Raw genomic sequence first — 12,388 nt, forward strand, 5'->3', positions numbered from 1 at the left:
TTATATATTTTGGATGTCAACCCTTTATCAGGTCTGTCATTTGTAAATATATTCTCCCATACTGTAGGATGCCTTTTCGTTCTATGATAGTGTCCTTTGCTGTACAAAAGCTTTTCAGCTTGATATAGTCCCACTTGTGCATTTTTGCTTTTGTTTCTCTTGCCTGAGGAGATATGTTCATGAAGAAGTTGTTCATGATTATATCCATGAGATTTTTGCCTATGTTTTTTTCTAAGAGTTTTATGGTTTTATGACGTGCATTCAGGTCTTTGATCCATTTTGAATTTATTTCTGTGTATGGGGTTAGACAATAATTCAGTTAAATTCTCTTGCATATAGCTGTCCAGTTTTGCCAGCACCAACTGTTGAAAAGGCTGTCATTTCCCCATTGTATGTCCATGGCTCCTTTATCATATGTTGATTGACCATATATGTTTGGGTTAATGTCTGGAGTCTCTTTTCTGTTCCAATGATCTGTGGCTCTGTTCTTGTGCCAGTATCAATTTGTCTTGATTACTGTGGCTTTGTAGTAGAGCTTGAGGTTGGGGAGCAAAATCCCCCCCACTTTATTCTTCCTTCTCAGGATTGCTTTGGCTATTATGGGTCCTTGGTGGTTCCATATGAATTTTTGAACCATTTGATCCAGTTCGTTGAAGAATGCTTTTGGTAACTTGATAGGGATTGCATTGAATCTGTATATTGCTTTGGGCAGGATGGCCATTTTGACAATATTAATTCTTCCTAGCCAAGAGCATGGGATAACCATTTGTTAGTGACTTCTTTAATTTCCCTTAAGAGTGTCCTGTAGTTTTCAGGGTATAGGTCTTTCACTTCCTTGGTTAGGTTTATTCCTAAGTATTTCATTCTTTTTCATGCCATTATGAATGGAATTGTTTTCCTGATTTCTCTTTCTATTAGTTCATTGTTAGTGTATAGGAAAGCCACAGATTTCTGTGTATTAGTTTTGTATCCTGCAACGTTGCTGAATTCCGATATTCTAGTAGTTTCAGAGTGGAGTCTTTAGGGTTTTTTATGTACAATATCATGTCATCTGAAAATAGTGACAGTTTAACTTTTTCTTTACCAATCTGGATTCCTTGTATTTCTTTGTTTTGTCTAATTCCCGTGGCTAGGACCTCCAGTAGTATGCTGAGTAACAGTGGGGAGAGTGGGCATCCCTGTCTGGTTCCCGATCTTATAGCAAAGGCTTTCAGCTTATTGCTGTTCAGTATGATGTTGGCTGTGAGTTTTTCATATATAGCCTGTATTATGTTGAGGTACTTGCCCTCTATGTCCATTTTGTTGAGAGTTTGTATTATGAATGGATGTTGAATTTTGTCAAATACTTTTTCAGCATCTATAGAGATGACATGTGGCTTTTGTCCTTCTTTTTGTTGATGTGGTGGATGATGTTGATGGATTTTCGAATGTTGTACCATCTTTGCATCCCTGGAATGAATCCCACTTGGTCATGGTGTATGATCCTTTTGATGTATTTTTGAATTCAGTTTGCTAATATTTTGTTGAGTATTTTTGCATCTATGTTCATCAGATATATTGGTCTGTAATTTTCTTTTTTAGTGGGGTCTGTTCCTGGTTTTGGTATTAGGGTGATGTTGACTTTATAGAATGAGTTTGGGACTATTCCCCCCTCTTCTATTTTTTGGAAAACTTTAAGGAGAATGGGTATTATGTCTACTCTGTATGTCTGATAACATTCCGAGGTAAATCCATCTGGCCTGGGAGTTTTGTTCTTTGGTAGTTTTTTGATTACCGCTTCAATTTCGTTGCTGGTAACTGGTCTGTTTAGATTTTCTATTTCTTTCTGGGTCAGTCTTGGAAGGTTGTATTTTTCTAGGAAGTTGTCCATTTCTTCTAGGTTTCCCAGCTTGTTAGCATGTAGGTTTTCATAGTACTCTCTAATAATTCTTTGTATTTCTGTGGGGTCCATTGTGATTTTTCCTTTCTCATTTCTGATTCTGTTGATTTGTGTTGACTCTCTTTTCCTCTTAATAAGTCTGGCTAGAGGCTTATCTATTTTGTTTATTTTCTCGAAGAACCAGCTCTTAATTTCATTGATTTTTGATACTGTTTTATTCTTCTCAATTTTATTTATTTCTTCTCTGATCTCTATTATGTCTCTCCTTCAGCTGACTTTAGGCCACATTTGTTCTTCTTTTTCCAATTTCGATAATTGTGATGTTAGACCATTAATTTGGGATTGTTCATCCTTCTTTAAATATGCCTAGATTGCTATATACTTTCCTTTTAAGACTGCTTTTGCTGCATCCCACAGAAGTTGGGGCTTTGTGTTGTTGTTTTCATTTGTTTCCATATATTGCTGGATCTCCTAAAATGAACGCATTGCATTTTATTTCCTCCTTTAATTCTGTTAGTATTTGTTTTACATATGCTGTTGCTCCTGTATTGGGTGCACAAGCATATCCTTTTTATAAAATTCAGTTTTATGAAGTAAATCATTAACACAGAGTCCTTTTTGTTCTTTTCCTTTTGTTATGGTCAAAGCATACAATTTACAGTGTCCTTTGTGCACCTAAGTATACATGTATTGATCCCAAAATAGACGAAAGGAACAAGCCGACCAGGACTGCTTATGAGGTTGGTTTACATGACATTCACCACAATGGACCCCTCCATTTGCCTTATAAATAGCAAATAGATCCAAGTTCTTTGTTTTTGTTGGTGTTCAGTTAAATGGCTAAATAACACTGGTTATCTTAAGAATTAAAGTGATATAACTGATAATAAATTTTAAAATATAACCCTTGGAGTAAATGATTTTGCAGTTTCAGAAAGTATTCATGAAATTTTCAGTTCATGTTCCTTATGTGGGATTGAATAGAACGCTCATACATAGAAAAGTAAATATTCAAATGACTAAGCAAAGAAGTGGTACTTTAAAAAAATCAGTCCAAATGGTTGTCTGCCTTCTCAGTTTTCACCATAATCTCAGTTTGTTCTGATGAAAGATGAAATTTCAAAAAGTAATTTTTACATAGGACATATATGTGTTTCTATCTTAATAGTTCTCCTTTATAAATTCAGATACTTAGGTTCTTTTTTTTTATTAAGGTATCATTGATATACACTCTTATGACTCTTTCACACAAAAAACAATGTGGTTACTACATTCACCCATATTATCAAGTTCTCCCCATACCCCATTGCAGTCGCTGTCCACCAGTATAAGATGCCACAGAGTCACTACTTGTCTTATCTGTGCTACACTGTCTTCCCCATGATCCTCCCACACCATGTGTGTCAATCATAATACCCCTGAATTTGCTTATCCTTCCCTCACCATTAATCTCCCCCCAACCGTCTCCTTAGGTAACCACTAGTTCCTTATTGTTGTTTGTGAGTCTGTTGCTGTTTTGTTCCTTCAGTTTTGCTTCATTTTTATACCCCATAAATGAGAGAAATCATTTGGTATTTGTCTTTCTCTGTGTGACTTTTTTCACGGAGCATAATAACCTCTAGCTCCATCCATGTTATTGCAAATGGTAGAATTTGTTTCTTTCTTATGGCTGAATAGTATTCCATTGTGTATATGTTCTACCTCATCTTTATCTATTCATCTACTGATGGACACTTAGGTTGCTTCCATATCTTGGCTACTCCTATTTATATTAATTTATAGTGCTACAATAAACATATCGGTGCATATGTTTTTTTTGAATCTGAGACCTTGTTTTCTTTGGGTAAATTCCTAAGAGTGGAATTTATTGGTCAAATGGTATTTTTATTTTGATCTTTTTGAGGAACCTCCATATTGATTTCCACAATGGTTGAACTAGTTTGCATTTCCAACCAGCAGTTTAGGAGGGATACCCTTTCTTCACATCCTGTCAGCATTTGTGATTCCTAGTCTTTTTGATGTTGACCATCCTAACTGGTGTGAGGTGATAACTCATTTTGATTTTAATTTGTATTTCCATGATAACTAGTGATGTGGAGCATCTTTTCATGTGCCTGCTGGCCATCTGAATTTTTTTTTGGAGATTTGTCTGTTCATATCCTCTGCCCATGTTTTAATAGGGTTATTTGCTTTTTGGGTGTTGAGGCATGTGAGTTCTTTATATATCTTGGATGTTAACCTCATGTCAGAGATATTTTGTTGCTTACAAATATATTCTCCCATATTGTAGGATGCCTTTTTGTTCTGATAATGATTTCCTTTGCTGCACAGAAGCTTTTTAACTTGATATAGTACCATTTGTTCATTTTTACTCTTGTTTCCCTTGCCTGAGGAGATGTGTTCAGGAAAATGTTTCTCTTGAAAATATCATATACAAGAGATTTTTTGCCTAAGTTTTCTTCTAAGAGTTTTATGGTTTCATGACTTACATTCACGTCTTTGATCCATTTTGAGTTTTCCTTTGTATATGGGGTTAGACAATGGTCCAGTTTCATTCTCCTACATGTAGCTGTCCGGTTTTGCTAGCACCATCTGTTGAAGAGACTGTCATTTTGCCATTGCATGTCCATGGCTCCTTTTTCAAATATTAATTGACCATATATGTTTGGGTTAATGTTTGGAGTCTCTAATCTGTTCCACTGGTCTGTGGCTCTGTGCTTGTGCCAGTACCAAATTGTCTTCATTACTATGGCTTTGTAGTAGAGCTTGAAGTTGGGGATTGAGACCCCCACTACTTTATTCTTCTTTTTCAGGATTGCTTTGGCTATTCCGGTCTTTGGTGTTTCCATATGAATTTTTGAATTATTTGTTCCAGTTCATTGAAGAATGTTGCTGGTACTTTGATAGGGATTGCATCAAATCTGTATATTGCTTTGGGCTGGATGGCCATTTTGATGATATTAATTCTTCCTAGCCATTTCTAGGAAGTTCTCCATTTCTTCTAGGTTTTCCAGCTTGTTGGCATATAGGTTTTCATAGTAGTCTTTAATAATTCTTTGTATTTCTGTGGAGTCTGTTGTGCTTTTTCCATTCTCATTTCTGATTCTGTTGATTTGTGTTGATTCTCTTTTTCTCTTAATAAGTTTGGCTAAAGGCTTATCTATTTTGTTTATTTTCTCAAAGAACCAGCTGTTGGTTTCTTTGATATTTGCTATTGCTTTATTCCTCTCAATTTTGTTTATTTCTTCTCTGATCTTTATTATGTCCCTCCTTCTGCTGACTTTAGGTCTCATTTGTTCTTCTTTTTCCAGTTTTGATAATTGTGATGTTAGACTATTCATTTGGGATTGCTCTTCCTTCTTTAGGTGTGCCTGCATCGCTATATACTTTCCTCTTAAGGCTGCTTTCACTGTATCCCACAGAAGTTGGGGATTTGTGTTGTTGTTGTCATTTGTTTCTATATATTCTTTGATCTCTATTTTAATTTGTTCATTGATCCATTGATTATTTAGAAGCATGTTGTTAAGCCTCCATGTGTTTGTGAACCTTTTTGTTTTCTTTTAGAATTTATTTCTAGTTTTATACCTTTGTGGCCTGAGAAATTGGTTGGTAGGATTTCAATATTTTGGAATTTACTGAGGCTCTTTTTGTGAGCTTGCATGTGGTCTATTCTGGAGAATGTTCCATTTGCACTTGAGAAGAATGTATATCCTGTTTCTTTTGGATGTAGAGTTCTATAGATGTCTATTAAGTCCATCTGTTCTACTGTGTTATTCAGTGCCTGTGTGTCCTTACTTATTTTCTGCCCGGTGGATCTATCCTTTTGGGTGAGTGGTGTGTTGAAGTCTCCTAAGATGAATGTATTGCAGTCTATTTCCCTCTTTAGTTCTGTTAGTATTTGTTTCACAAATGCTGGTGCTCCTGTGTTGGGTGCATATATATGTAGAATGGTTATATCCTCTTGTTGGACTAAGCCCTTTATCATTATGTAGTTTCCTTCCTTATCTCTTGTTACTTTCTTTGTTTTGAAGTCTATTTTGTCTGATATTTGTACTGCAACCCCTGCTTTCTCTTCACTGTTGTTTGCCTGAAATATGTTTTTCCATCCCTTGACTTTTACTCTGTGTATGTCTTTGGGTTTGAGGTGAGTTTCTTGTAAGCAGCATATAGATGGGTCTTGCTTTTTCATCCATTCTATTACTCTGTGTCTTTTGATTGGTGCATTAAGTCCATTTACATTTTGGGTGACTATTGAGAGATATTTACTTATTGCCATTGCAGGCTTTAGATTCGTGGTTACCAAAGGTTCAAGGTTAGGTTCTTTTGTATCTTACTGCCTAACTTAGCTCGCTTATTGAGCTGTTATATACACTGTCTGGAGATTCTTTTCTTCTCTCCCTTCTTATTCCTCCTCCTCCATTCTTAATATGTTGTATGTTTTGTTCTGTGCTCTTTTTAGGAGTGCTCCCATCTAGTGCAGTCCCTGTAAGATGCCCTGTAGAGGTGGTTTGTGGGAAGCAAATTCCCTCAGCTTTTCCATGTCTGGGAATTGTTTAATCCCGCCATCATATTTAAATGATAGTCATGCTGGATACAGTATCCTTGGTTCAAGGCCCTTCTGTTTCATTGCATTAAATATATCATGCCATTCTCTTCTGTCCTGTATGGCTTCTGTTGAGAAGTCTGATGTTAGCCTGATGGGTTTTCCTTTATAGGTGACCTTTTTCTCTCTAGCTGCCTTTACAACTCCTTGTCCTTGATCCTTGCCATTTTAATTATTATGTGTCTTGTTGTTGTCCTCCTTATATCCTTTCTGTTTGGGGTTCTGTGTATTTTCGTGGTCTGTTTGATTATTTCCTCCCCCAGTTTGGGGAAGTTTTCAGCAATTATTTCTTCAAAGAGACTTTCTATCCCTATTCCTCTTTCTTCTTCTTCTGGTACCCCTATAATACAAATATTATTCCTTTTGGATTGGTCACATAGTTCTCTTAGTGTTGTTTCATTCTTGGACATCCTTTTATCTCTCTCTATGTCAACTTCTATATGTTCCTGTTCTCTGGTTTCTATTCCTTCAATGGCTTCTTGCATCTTATCCATTCTGCTTATAAATTCTTCCAGGGTTTGTTTCATTTGTGTGATCTCCTTCCTGACATCTGTGACTTCATCCCATTGCTCTTGCATTTTTCTCTGCATCTCATCCCATTGCACTTGCATTTTTCTCTGCATCTCTGTCAGCATGTTCATGATATTTATTTTGAATTCTTTTTCAGGAAGACTGGTTAGGTCTGTCTCCTCAGGTGTTCTCTCTGTGATCTTTGTCTGCCTGTAGTTTTGCCTTTTCATGGTGATAGAGATAGTTTGCAGAGCTGGTACGAGTGACAACTGGAAGAGCTTTTCTTCTTGTTGGTTTGTGGCCTTCCTCTCCTGGGAGAATAGCGACCTCTAGTGGCTTGTGCTGTGCAGCTGCACGCAGACAGGGCTTCCTCTACCTGCCCGGTTGGTATGGAGTTTATCTCCGCTGTTGCTGTGGTTATGACCTGGCTGGGGCTGCTCCAAAATTGTGGAGCTGCATTGGAGGGGGAGCGGCTGGGAGGCTATTTATCTCCGTAAGGGGCCTCTGTGCTTCCTGTTGCCCTGGGGGTTAGAGTGCCCAGAGATCCCCAGATTCCCTGCCTCTGGGCTAAGTGTCCTGTTCTGCCCCTTTAAGACTTCCAAAAAGCACTCTTCAAACCAAACAACAACAGCAACAACAAAAGGGGGAAAAAAATTTAGAATTGAGAGGCTATCTCCTTCCCCAAATTGGGCAATTTTTCTGTAATTATGTCCTCAAAGACACTTTTTATCCCTTTTTCTTTCTCTTCTTTTTCCTGTTACCCCTATAATGCAAATTTTGTTCCATTTGAATTGGTCACACAGTTCTCTCAATATTTTTTCATTCCCAGAGTCTCTTTATATCTCTGTACCTCAGTTTCTTTGTATTCTTCTTTTCTTATTTCTATTCCATTTTCTGTCTCCTCTACTATTTCTAATATGTTTTTCAATCCCTCCATTGTATGTTTCATTTCTGATATTTTTTTTCCTTAAGTATTGAATCTCCATCCTGAATTGTACCCTGAGTTCTTAAATATTTTTCTGTACCTCCAAGAATAGGTGTATGATTTGTATTTTGAAATCCCTTTAAGGAAGATTGATGATTTCAGTTTCACATGGCCCTTTGTCTGTTGTTTCTGGGATTTTGGTTTGAACGAGGTTCCTTTGACGTTTTGTATTTGTATATGGTGCCCTCTAGTGCCCAGAAGCTCTCATCTCTGGAGCTGCTCAGTCCCTGGAGTGTCATTCAGTGTTTCAGGGGAGCAATGCTGGTGCCTGAGGTGAAGAGGTCTTTCCTGCTTCCCAGCTGCTGTGCCTATCTCCACTGTCAGAACCAGTGGGTCAAGTGCACAGGTGTTAGCCTCTATGCTTTGCATTTGTAAGTGCCATAGGTGGGACATCTCTCTAGTTGGCCTGATGCCAGGGCAGGAGCTGCCAGTTTGCGACCCTGTGCTGGCTGGCTGTGGGGAAGGCACAGCACACTGCAAAGCACTGTGTGGGACCTTGGAGCTGTGTAGCCAGCCAGGGGGATGGACTGCTTGAAGTTCCTGAAAGTTCCCAACCTGCTGGGCAATGGGCATCTGGAAAATTTTGTCCCCCTGTCCTTTCTCCTGAGCAGTTAGCTCTGTGTAAGACTTGCCCCTTTTGCAACCCTCTTGCTGCCAGGAAGTCTCTCAGAGTATCCACCTTTCTTTTGTCCCAGAGTAGCTGGATGTGGATTCCTGTTTTCCACAAGTGGCTGGAATCTCAGTCTCTCCAAGTATTCTGCCTGTCTTAGCTTTCCAAACCACTAATTTCCAGAGCACCATGCAATGTATGTTTATGCTCCCAAAGCAGATCTCCAGGACTGTGAGTTCATCAGTACTAGCCTCCACTGCCTCCCCACTCTGTCTCTTCCTTCCACTGGTGAGCTGGGGTGGGAGAAGGGCTTGGGTCCTGTCAGATCATGGCCTTGGGAAGTTACCCTGTCCTGTGAGGTCTGTTCTCTAGGTATATGCAGTCTGGTGCAGCCTTCTTTCCTGTTGCTCTTTCATGACTAGTTTTGTTAACTATATTTTCATATTATATGTGGTTTTGGGAGGAGGTGTCTGTCTCACCTCTCATGCCACCATCTTAAGTCCAGAGATGTAGGTTCTTGTATCATCTCCTGGAACATTTTGCTGATCTTGATGGGTGGAATGGAGCCATTTCATTTAATCTCCCTGCAGGAGGAAAGAGACATCTAGATAAAGGAATATTTCAAATTTAAATTGGGAATGACCAGTGTTGTGTACATGATGCTTCTACTTACATAACCACATGCACCTCTACAACTGTTTCTTTACAGAAAAAGGTAGAATTGTTTTTTTAGGTTGACAACCAATAGTTTTGACACTTTGGTATCTGAGGAGAGTGTGGTGTGTATAACAAAAGAAACTCTGTTATTGATATTCTATTAAAGGATTACAAGGTATTTAATAACTTCAATTAAAGATAGTAGAGTAAAAAATAGAATTACTTTCCTTTCTTTAATAAAATCAGTAAGAAAGTAAGACAAGTGAACAAAAGAAGGCTTTATTTATTTGTTAAACATTGGAAACAGCCAATCAGAATACACAATCTTAAAAGAAGGTCTTCTTTCTCAGCAAAGTTTTTTAAATTGAGTAAGGACACTGAGAATTTAGGTCATAAGTTCATAATCTTTTTTCAGAGTATTGAGAGAAGGAGGTTTACTGGATCTTATCTGAAACTTCACAGGTGGAAGAGGCAAAATCAAATATATACACACATGAAAATTTCACTTCTTTTCAAGATTCAGAACTTCATTTTTGTAGGATAGATGATAAATTGGAGTTGATAAGCAATGTTTGGTTGGGAGACAATTTCCCATGGATCTCTTCTCTTTCTGAATATTTTATAAGTCAGGCACTGATTGAGTTTGTTCCAGTCAACTCTTCAAAATACAGAGATAGTGTCATTGTCTGAAGCAAAGGATAGGTTTTACTGCTTAATATAATTAAGATATTGTCTTCCTCCAGGACAAAGATCAGGCAGGCTAGCTGCTAATTCTAAAAGATTGAAGTTCCCTATGCTTGAAGTTCCTTTCCTGTAAAACAACCTGTTATTTTATGTGCAGGTGTTGCCTAGCCTTCTTGCTACTGCCTTGTGGGATTTGGGTTTAGAGGGACCCGCACCAATTTGCCTCCTGCTGTTGTCATGAAGAATTCCCTTTGTCTTTAACCTAGGAATTCTGATCTGCCAACATTCATGAAATTGTGCCAGATTAACTCATTAGTTGACGGTATATAACACTCTCTGCACCTTCACGGTTCTTGACACTGAAACAGATGACCACTGTCAGAAGGAATGCTTAATTAAAAATTACCCTTTGTATAGTGCAAACCAATTTAGTCAACAAATGCAAGTGGATGCTCAAAACAGTGGGTGAACATTGTAGGAGAAACCAGGTATTTATATATTCTCAAAGGGCCATCATGCAAAATAGTTATTATTACAAAGTGATCAAAATTAACATCACACTAAATGAACAAATCAAAATAAAGTAGAACCTAAGTGGATGCAGTGAGAAGGACAAACCATCACTTCTGTGACATTCCTGTAACGCATCAATACAGTATACATAAGTATGAGGAAACACCAGGGAAAAAGCAAATTGAGGTCTTCATAAGAGCACTTCAAAAGTGTAAAGATTATGATGAAAGCCAAGAAGAGACTGAAAAACCTTTCCACATTAAAGGAGACTAAAGAGATATGATAACCAACTGTAATATGTAGTGCTATACTGAAAGATTTTCAAATAAAAAATGCAATATTATATCAGTTAAGACAGATGTATTTCTCCCTTAGACTTTTGGAAATACAGAAATGGAGGCTGAATTAGATGACATAATGTCTCAGTGTTAATATCTGGAGTTTGATTGTTTTAATGTGATAAAGTAAAACAATGCTCTTGGTTTTAAAAATTATTAAAGTTTTTCAGTGTCAGTAAACTACTCTCAAATAATTGCAAGAAAGAAGTTTTCATCACATTGTACTTTTAAAAAATCCACATTTGTAGCAATTCATAGAACAGGAAAATATCAAAGATATAGAAGGTCTGAAAAATATTACTAACCATCTTGACCTAATTGATACTTATATCAATTAGAATATATCATACAACCTCAAGACAGAACCCACTTCTAAGTAATCCTTAAGTCAAAGTAGAATTCCCAAGAGATATGAATATATCCAATTGAATGATAATTCAAGATGTCAGAATCAGTAGGACCAGTGAAAGAAGTATGTAGAAGAAAATTTATGCCCTTAAATGCATACATTAGACGAAAAAGTGGTCTTAATCTAAAATCAGTGACTTAGGAGGCCAACTTAATAAGCTACAAAACGAACAGCAAAGCAAATCTAAAGAAAGTAAAAGAATAAAATAGTAAAAGTGCATATCATCAATGAATTGGAAAAAAGATAATAAATTGTCAAAACCAAAAGCTGGATTTTTGAAAAAAAATCAGAATTAATAAAATCTAGTTAAACTGATAAAAACAAGGGAAAGAGCACCAAATCTCCAATATCATAGATGAAACAGGATATCACTAGAGATATTACATAAATAGACAATGTTATGTTTACTTTTATGTCAACCTATTTGACAATGTAAATGAAATAAAGAAATTTCACACTTAGGTGAACACAAGATCATGATATGAAAAGAGAAAATCAAAAGGGGGCTATGTCTATTTAATAACTTTATTTTATTTTATTTTATTTATTTATTTTTATTTTATTTTATTTTATTAGTTTTATTTTGGTACCATTAATCTACAATTACATGAAGGACATTATGTTTACTAGGCTCCCCCCTTCACCAAGTCCCCCCCACATACGCCCATTCACAGTCACTGTACATCAACATAGTATGACACTGTAAAATCACTACTTGTCTTCTCTGTGTTGCACAGCCCTCCCTGTGCCACCCCCACACTATACATGTTAATCATAATGCCCCCTTTCTTTTTTCCTGCCCTTATCCCTCCCTTCCCACCCATCCTCCCCAGTCCCTTTCCCTTTGGTAACTGTTAGTCCATTCTTGGGTTCTGTGCTTCTGCTGCTGTATTGTTTCTTCAGTTTTCTTTTGTTCTTATACTCCACACATGAGTTAAATCATTTAGTACTTGTCTTTCTCCACTTGGCTTATTTCGCTGAGCATAATACCCTCTAGCACCATCCATATTGTTGCAAATGGCAGGATCTGTTTTTTTCTTAGAGCTGAGTAATATTCCATTGTGTATATGTACCACATCTTTATCCATTCATCTACTGATGGACACTTAGGTTGCTTCTGTATCTTGGTTATTGTAAATAGTGCAGCAATAAACATAGGGGTGCATCTCTTTTTCAAACTGGAGTGCTGCATTCATAGGG

Source organism: Manis javanica, chromosome 12 (assembly GCF_040802235.1).
Source record: "Manis javanica isolate MJ-LG chromosome 12, MJ_LKY, whole genome shotgun sequence".
NCBI classification, from domain to species: Eukaryota; Metazoa; Chordata; class Mammalia; order Pholidota; family Manidae; genus Manis; species Manis javanica.